We start from the raw sequence: 7,953 nt of genomic DNA on the forward strand, positions 1-7,953 counted from the left end.
AATGATCTGGAACTGGCCTCGGAGCCTCCTCCTTGATGACTGGCTGTTGCAGTGTTAGAAGATTCTATGGACGCTGCCAAGGGAGAGATGCATTTGGTAGTCCCGCTTCACTGGAAAGCCCAGGAACCACAACAGTGACTGGCCTGGCAAGATGGCCACAATTGTGCTATAGTGGCACCTTTATTTTGGTTACCAAGGGCTGTCTGATTGGATTTAAGGGTTGCTCAACAGGAGCAGGAGGAATTCATGCCTAGTACCGTAAACCTAGCCAACTACACATGGCTAGAGGGGACATAAACCGGAGACGAGAGCTTCCTGCTGCTCCTTCCCTAAGCCAGTGTGACTTGTTTTCCCAGTAACTGTCCTTCTACAGGTTAAGTGCAGCTCTCACCCCTCACCAAAGAAGCGTTTTTCTGCAACAGATGGAGACTGTTACCGACACCCACACCGATCAAAATGCAGGTAATTCGTGAGTGGAGGTGCCAGTCCCATCTGATACATCTGCAACACAACTCCCTACATCTAAGGCTCAGGGAAGATCTTGGAAAAGTGGGGAGGAAAGTTTGTGAGAACCATGGGACCATGACCCCTGCCTGCTGCTAGACTGAATCTCCTCGACACAACAGGGGAGCTGCACCCATGAGCTCTCAACATGACCCGCGTAATGACGCTACCAGTTGACATGCTAGTGGGGACAGGGAACGTCTGCATAGTCCCAGCCCTAGGCAAAAAGCTGCAGGAGGTCAATGACTACTAAGACAGGGAGAATTGGGTGCTTGCAGAGATCAGCTCCCACAGACACCAAATCCCATAACTTTGGGAGTATCTTAATCCCAAGGTTAGCCCTGAACACATATACATGCAAGCAAAGAAAGCTAAATGAACTTAGCATGTTATATATACACATGCACATAATACATATATAATATATATGTATAAATAATACATATATAAAAATAATAATAAATATTATTGTTATATGGGGCACACGCCTTTAATCCCAGCACACAGGAAGCAGAGCAGGCGAATCTCTGTGAGTTTGAGGCCAGCCTAGTCTACAAGAGCTAGGACAGGCTCCAAAGATACAGAGAAACCCTGTCTCAAAAAACAAACAAACAAACAAACAAAAAATCCTGCTCATGAATTTGGGAAGGAGTTGAGGGAGGTAGATACCATGTTCATGCATGAAAATTTTAAAACAAAACCTATTTTAGAAAGAGAGCTATAGATATTTTGTTGGTGCTGTGACGTGGGCTTGGTCATGTCGCTTGTGCTGCACAATGACATTTCAGTAACTGCGCTGTGTGTAGAGGCTGACTGTGTGCTTTCGGCATCTTTGCTCTTTTGCCTTTATGCTGACGGCATACAAAGTGCCGGCCCTAGATGACCCATCAGCCACAGATGAACGAGAAACATGCGAAACCAACTTGAACTCAGCTCAGGGCCAAGTTCAAGGAATTACAACTAGGTCAAGGGAGCCCAACGGACAGTAAATGTATTGATGAGAAATACATATTGATCCTTTACAACTGAGATTTCAAGGTTGTTTTGTAGCAACGACTGACAGATGCAGGCAGTTCTCCGTGTGACGACTCTTGGGCTGACCTATTCAGACCTTGTTTGCTGGACCTGGGATCTGAGGACCTGAAAGAACAGGGCAGACTACAGTCTAGTGCTGTAGACAACCTCACCTCAGTTTCAGTGCACTTTTATATGCAAATGTAACAAAGAAAACAATGGTTCAAGGAATGTTGAGTTCAAAAAACATGATCAGAAAAACATATAAATAAACACCAGTAAGCGCATACTAAATATTGACAGAGTAGCCCTTTCCCAGAACTTCCTCAGAAAAGATCAATTCAAAAACAATTGCTGGCTCGCACTATAGATTATATCTGGGAAACCATGAAGGCAAGGTAGAAGGCCATATCCAGATTCAGGGTACACTGACCAGATTGGGTTCTATAGCTATGTTCTGACATCCAACAAGAATAAACTTGCCTTATGAGTGTAAACGTTTAATACACGAGGCACAAAATCAGGTCCGTGAACAATCCAGGGAACAAAATGCACCTGAGGTAAAAGGTCCTCTGCCTTTTCTCCTGGAGCCTCCCTCATGGTTCCTCAAGGCCTTGTTCGCCATGCGTCATTCTTTTGACCGTATTCCGACATCCGTTACAGCACAGTCTTCAAAGTGTCCTTCTCAGTGGCTTCACGCACCCTCGCTGCTCACAGAGTTTCGGCGATCACTCTGTTGGATGTGTCACTAGCAATTCCGCGCTATTAATATTAAGACAGGCAGACGAGTGGTGGTGTTGCACACCTTTAATCCCAGCACTCGGGAGGCAGAGGCAGGAGGATCTCTGTGAGTTCGAGGCCAGCCTGGTCTACAAGAACTAGTTCCAGGACAGGCTCCAAAGCTACACTGAGAAGCCCTGTCTTGAAAAACAAAAAACAAACAAAAATGAAGACAGACACATAGGCGTGCAGCCCCTTCTTTTACTGGTATATTTACAAATTCCCAGAAGTAGGATTTAGGGGGTGAGGTGCAGAAAAGAAACATCTTATTTATATTGCTGTGAAGGGCACAGAACACTCTGTCATCACACTTGTTAACTTAGGGTGTTGGCGGTGGTGTTGGCTTTTGTTCCCAGTGCTGAGGGTCAAAGCCAGAGCCTTGTATGTGCTAGACAAGCCTGCAACACTGAGCTACGTCCTTAGCCTTCCTTTTTTAAAAGGTTCATTTTTAAATTATGTGTATGTATATGCATATAGGTGTAGGTGCCCATGGAGGCCCCTGGAGCTAGAGTTATAGTTGGTTGTGAGTCACTGAGCATGGGGACTGGGAATTAAACTCAGGTCCTCTGGAAGAGCAATGCTCTCCCTTAACCACTGAGCCATCTCTTCAACCCCCACCCCCAAACAATGTCTTATTATGTCTGTGATTGTATACCTGTACCATTAACCTAGCAGACATATAGAATTCTTTTACTTAAATAAGGGGGGGGGGAGACTGATATCAGCATCTGATTACAAAAATGAGTACTCATGTCTCAGAAATAGTTGACTCTGCAAAGGAGCATGCGCGGTAGAGCCATGCCTAATCACTTGAATCCAGAACCTCAAAGAAATTACTTGGAGAATTGTAGTAGAAGCATGGATCACTTAACCTTGATATTGCATATGTACAGTTTCAGCGAAAAGAAAAGATGACCCCGTTCATGAATGGGACTTTTAAAAATAATTTTTAATCAAGCATGGTAGCATGCACCTTTAATACCAACCTCTCATGTGCTATGAACTCTAGCATGAAGCTATAACCCCAGACTGGGTTTTATTTTATATTTTGAGACCAGGTCTCACTAAGTTACCCAGGTTGATGTTCAACCCGTCATCCTCCTGCCTCAGCCCCGAGAGTAGCTAGGATAACAGGCCTACACCACCAAGCCTAGCTTATTCTAAATCTTGTTTGAATGATTTAGGAAATGTGTAAGTAGTATATTTTCTATAAAAAGTGTATTATAGAGGAAAACACACACACACACAAATCAAAATACAAATACAAAACCCTCATCCTTATTTTCACAACGCCCCCAATTGTTACTCAATTTTGTTCTTTCATTTCCAGTGCTAGCACACTGGCAGATATGCTTTTGCTGAGTTATAATCATAGGCACACTCCTCTTGGTGCCTGTTGGGGCTGATGTTCCACAGCCCCTTCCCACTCTGCAGTCTCCCACACGGCAGACAAAGCATCTTCCAGGTCACAGCCTAGGCGCAGCAAGCAGACCTTGGTGCCTTTGAGCAGCGAGGGGCGGCAAGGCTGGTTTCCTGCAGCCTGAGCTCAGGCCTGTGGGTTAGCACTTCACTTCATGAAGGTCTTAAAACTAGGGCAAGGCAGGGGATGGGGGCTCCGGAACTCCAGGGGACTGGGCCACAGAGCAACATAAGATAGAAGCATTCTTCTCCCTTCATCTCCTCACGGGTCACTGTGAGAAGATGGTACAGGTGACAATTGTGTCCTCCGTGAAGAGTGGCAGTTCCCAGGTAAGGAATCCAGGAGGTCTGTAAGCAAAGGTTTCTAGACAGAGGTTGCATATGCTACCCCAATTTATGCTGTTTGACATAATTATTTGAATTAAAGGCAACTGAAAAACTGCAGATGCAAGAGACAATCTAATTCTTTCCCCTTCTGCAAAGAGGAGAGGAAAACTTCCAAGTACACATTTCCTTTGCCCATTCATTCATCAGATGGGAGAAAGAGCCATTCACATCTCGGCTCCTGTGAGTAGCGCCACAGTGAACACAGATGGATAGAGTCTCTTCCAAAAACAAACGCACAAACCCCAGCATTTAATTATCCTAGAAATGTAGATGAAACTCGTGGTGCGATAGTACAATAAAATAGGATTTCGTATATGCCTTTTTTTTCAATTTGCTTTTTTCTCTCATATACATGGGGATTAAAATTAACTAAAACCTTTTGATCTTAGTTTTTTCATGGCAGGATTTCTCTGTGCAGCCCTGGAACTCACACACCGTCTGGACGAGCACAGCTACATTAGTGACGTTCTGCGTCAAAAAAACAACAGTGACAAAAAAACTAATAACTAAACTGGAAGCCTCACAACAGTAAAACAAAATTCACACGAGTTACAGGAAATACCCTAATATTCTCAGGTTGTATGAGGGGAAAGACATAAGCTATTCTTAGACCACAAATACTCCCCCGAGGGGGTGCACCGTTCCTGGAGGTACTGCAATACCAGGTCAATGCGTGGAGTGGACGGAGCAAGCTCCTATTCCAACTCCTACTTCCAAAAATCCATTTAATATATTGTCCTCGGATAGAGGACGTATCAGATATTAAACTGATAAGAACAGATACTACACTTGATCTTAGCCAAAAGGCCGAGAAGCGATAACGACACCGTGCAGTAGTCTTGCCCCACTAACAGGAGAACCCACCTTTACTTCACGGTGACAAAGACGGTCGCTCCGACAAACACTCACCAGACACGAACTCTCTTGCTCTGTCGTGAACACGACTTTACTCCGTAGAAAGCTCGTGAAAATGCAAGGAAGGGCGAAAGTTTTTTTTTTTTCCTTTCCGTTTTCGTTCCCAGAGTTCCCAGGATACTGGGTCGTGTCTTCATTTGCATGCCCCGCCCAACGCGCTTTCGGTCTGGGTGCTACAGGACTGATGCCAGCGGTTCTCCCAGCATTTTCACAATTTCCGGACACAGACTTGACAACAACTACCAAAAAGAGGTTCCCTCCCTCGCCCCCACACTCCTCCTCTTATATCTAGTCCCTTATGCGTCGCGTCTCTCCCCGGGATGACTGATATTCCTGGCTGAGCAGAGGGGTCGGTGCCTAACTGCGTGTTAGGGAAGAGACTTTCTGATCTGCTCAAGGGTGGACTGAGCCTTGGATGGGTAATTTCGGCTCTTTTGCTGTAACTGTTGCTCTGGCTTGTTACGTGCCGCCTCCCCCTCCCCCCTCCCCCCCCCCCCCCCGTTAATTCCTCTCCTATAAGTATTGTTTTCCACATGCAGTCTCTAGCAGATGAAGTCCAGACTGATCTGGAACTTTTGGTGATCCTCCCATGTCAGCTTGGCCCAACAGCCAGGTTCATTTCTTTTATAGTTTGAGAGATAGGGTCTCCCTGTGTAGCTGTTGCTATTCCAGAATGTGCAATGTCGACCAGGCAGGCCTCAAACTCAGAGATCGACCTGGCCTTGTCACCCTGAAGGTGTGGCCCGCCACACCCGGCACAGTTCCTTATACCAAAACTTGATTGAGTATCCTTTGGGTTTATACCCAAAAGTGGTATTGCTTGGTCTTCAGGTAGGTTGTTTCCTAGTTTTCTGAGAAGTTGCCATACTAATTTCCAAAGCGACTGTGTCAGTTTGCACTCCCACCAGAAATGGAGGAGTGTTCCCTTTGCCCCACATCCTCTCCAACATAAGCTGTTAGTGTTTTCAATTTTGGCCATTCTGACAGGTGTAAGATGGAATCTTAGAGTTGTTTTGATTTGCACTTTTCTGATGGCTAAAGATGTTGAGCATTTCCTTAAGTGTCTTTCAGCCATTTTAGATTCATCTGTTGAGAGTTCTCTGTTTAGGTTTGTATGCTCCCCTTTTCTTTAAAATTGGATTATTTGTTCTTTTGATGACCAATTTCTTGAGTTCTTTGTATATTTTGGAGATCAGACTTCTGTCTGATGTGGGGTTGGTGAAGATCTTTTCCCACTCTGTAGGCTGTCGTTTTGTCTTGTTGACTGTGTCCTTTGCTTTACAGTAGGTTCTCCGTTTCAGGAGGTCCCGTTTATATTAACCCACTGTTTCTTTCAGTGTCTGTGCTGCTGGAGATATATTTAGGGAGTGGTCTCCTATGCCAATGTGTTCAAGTGTACTTCTCACTTTCTCTTCTTTGAGGTTTAGTGTGGTTGGTTTTATGTTGAGGTCTTTGATCCATCTGGACTTGAGTTTTGTGCATGGTGATAGATATGGATTTATTTTCATTCTTCTATATGTTGATATCCATGTATGACAGCACCATTTGTTGAATATGCTTTCTTTTTCCATTTTATATTGTTTCCTTCCTTGTCAAAGATCGATGTTTGTAGGTGTGTGGATTGATATCTGTGTCTTTTATTTGGTTCCATTGGCCCTCCTGTCTGTTTTTATGCCAATACCAGGCTGTTTTCAGCATTGTTATTTTTCATTGCAAGTAGATAGCATTGTAGACCACTCAGAAGTTAAATTTACAATTTGCATCAAACTTGGGACTCTAGCAACCATAAACAACCCCTGATTTCTTTTAGGAAAACAGTCAGATTTAAGTAGATTTAATACATTATGTACCAGTTAGTTGGAGATCTTCCTTATATTCAACTTAAAATGGATTATTTTTCTATTTTAGAAATAGAATTTCAGGGCTTCAGATAAGTTCAAGATCAAAATCAATTTAGAGAAATATCTTAAGAAGACCAAAATAGGTTTACTTATTTTGACACTAGGTGTATGAGTGTTTGCTGAATGTATATGACCACACCCTGCCTTAGTCTCTCTCAAGACAGAAGAGTATAACAGATCCCCCAGAACTGGAGGTAGGGATGGTTCTGGGCTACCATGTGGGTGCTGGCAATAGAACTCGGGTTCTCTGAAAGAGCAGCTGTGCTTTTAACTGCTGAGACATCACTCCAGACCCTAAAATGGACCTTTTAAAAAATTAGGAGTGGGGGTTGGAGAGATGGCTCAGAGGTTAAGAGCATTGCCTGCTTTTCCAAAGGTCCTGAGTTCAATTTCCAGCAACCACATGGTGACTCACAACCATCTGTAATGGGGTCTGGTGCCCTCTTCTGGCCTGCAGGCATACACACAGACAGAATACTGTATACATAATAAATAAATAAACATTTTAAAAAAATTAAAAATTAGGCATGCATAAATGTATGTATGTATGTGTGTAGATGTGTGGAGGGTGGTCATGGACCACAGCTCCACGTGGGGTCAGACAACAGCTTACAGGAGTCAGTCCTCTCTTTCCAGCACTGATCCCTGGGATTGGAGCTCAGGTCCTCGGGCGACATAGCAGAGACCTTCGCCCACTGGGCCATCTCACTGTCCCCAACGCTTCATTCATGTGTTGATGGTTTTCTAATGTGCCTGACACCCTGACCCTTCAGTCAAGCTTGTCAGCACTACTACTCCACTGCCCCTTCCCAGGGCACCTCTCTCCCCACACCAGTACAGCCTCCTCTACACGGTTTCCTGCTTCCTGGTTTCCTAGATTAGCCAGCTCCCATCCTGTCTCTCAGAGGTTTAGTGAAAGATAGCTGCTTTCACTAAATTCTCTGCTAAAGAACCTCCCATAAGTTCCCACAAACTTGACAGTACATCAGTCTCCAAGACAACCGTGTTGTCCCTTGACATATTCTCATGAACT

General features: G+C 44.4%; 1 long non-coding RNA gene and 1 other non-coding gene across 2 annotated transcripts; both read right to left on the reverse strand.

The window, feature by feature from the left end:
* Positions 1–1,751: 1,751 nt before the first annotated feature.
* On the reverse strand, positions 1,752–5,418 carry LOC148120832 (uncharacterized). The gene is made up of 2 exons (XR_015738676.1): positions 4,969–5,418; positions 1,752–4,065 (listed from the first exon to the last, which is right to left on the reverse strand). It is a non-coding gene; the product is annotated as an uncharacterized LOC148120832 (long non-coding RNA).
* Positions 4,733–4,923, reverse strand: LOC148120833 (U2 spliceosomal RNA). The gene has a single exon (XR_015738950.1). It is a non-coding gene; the product is annotated as a U2 spliceosomal RNA (small nuclear RNA).
* Positions 5,419–7,953: the final 2,535 nt, after the last annotated feature.

The sequence above is a fragment of the Myodes glareolus genome, chromosome 9, assembly GCF_982192425.1.
Source record: "Myodes glareolus chromosome 9, mMyoGla1.1, whole genome shotgun sequence".
NCBI classification, from domain to species: Eukaryota; Metazoa; Chordata; class Mammalia; order Rodentia; family Cricetidae; genus Myodes; species Myodes glareolus.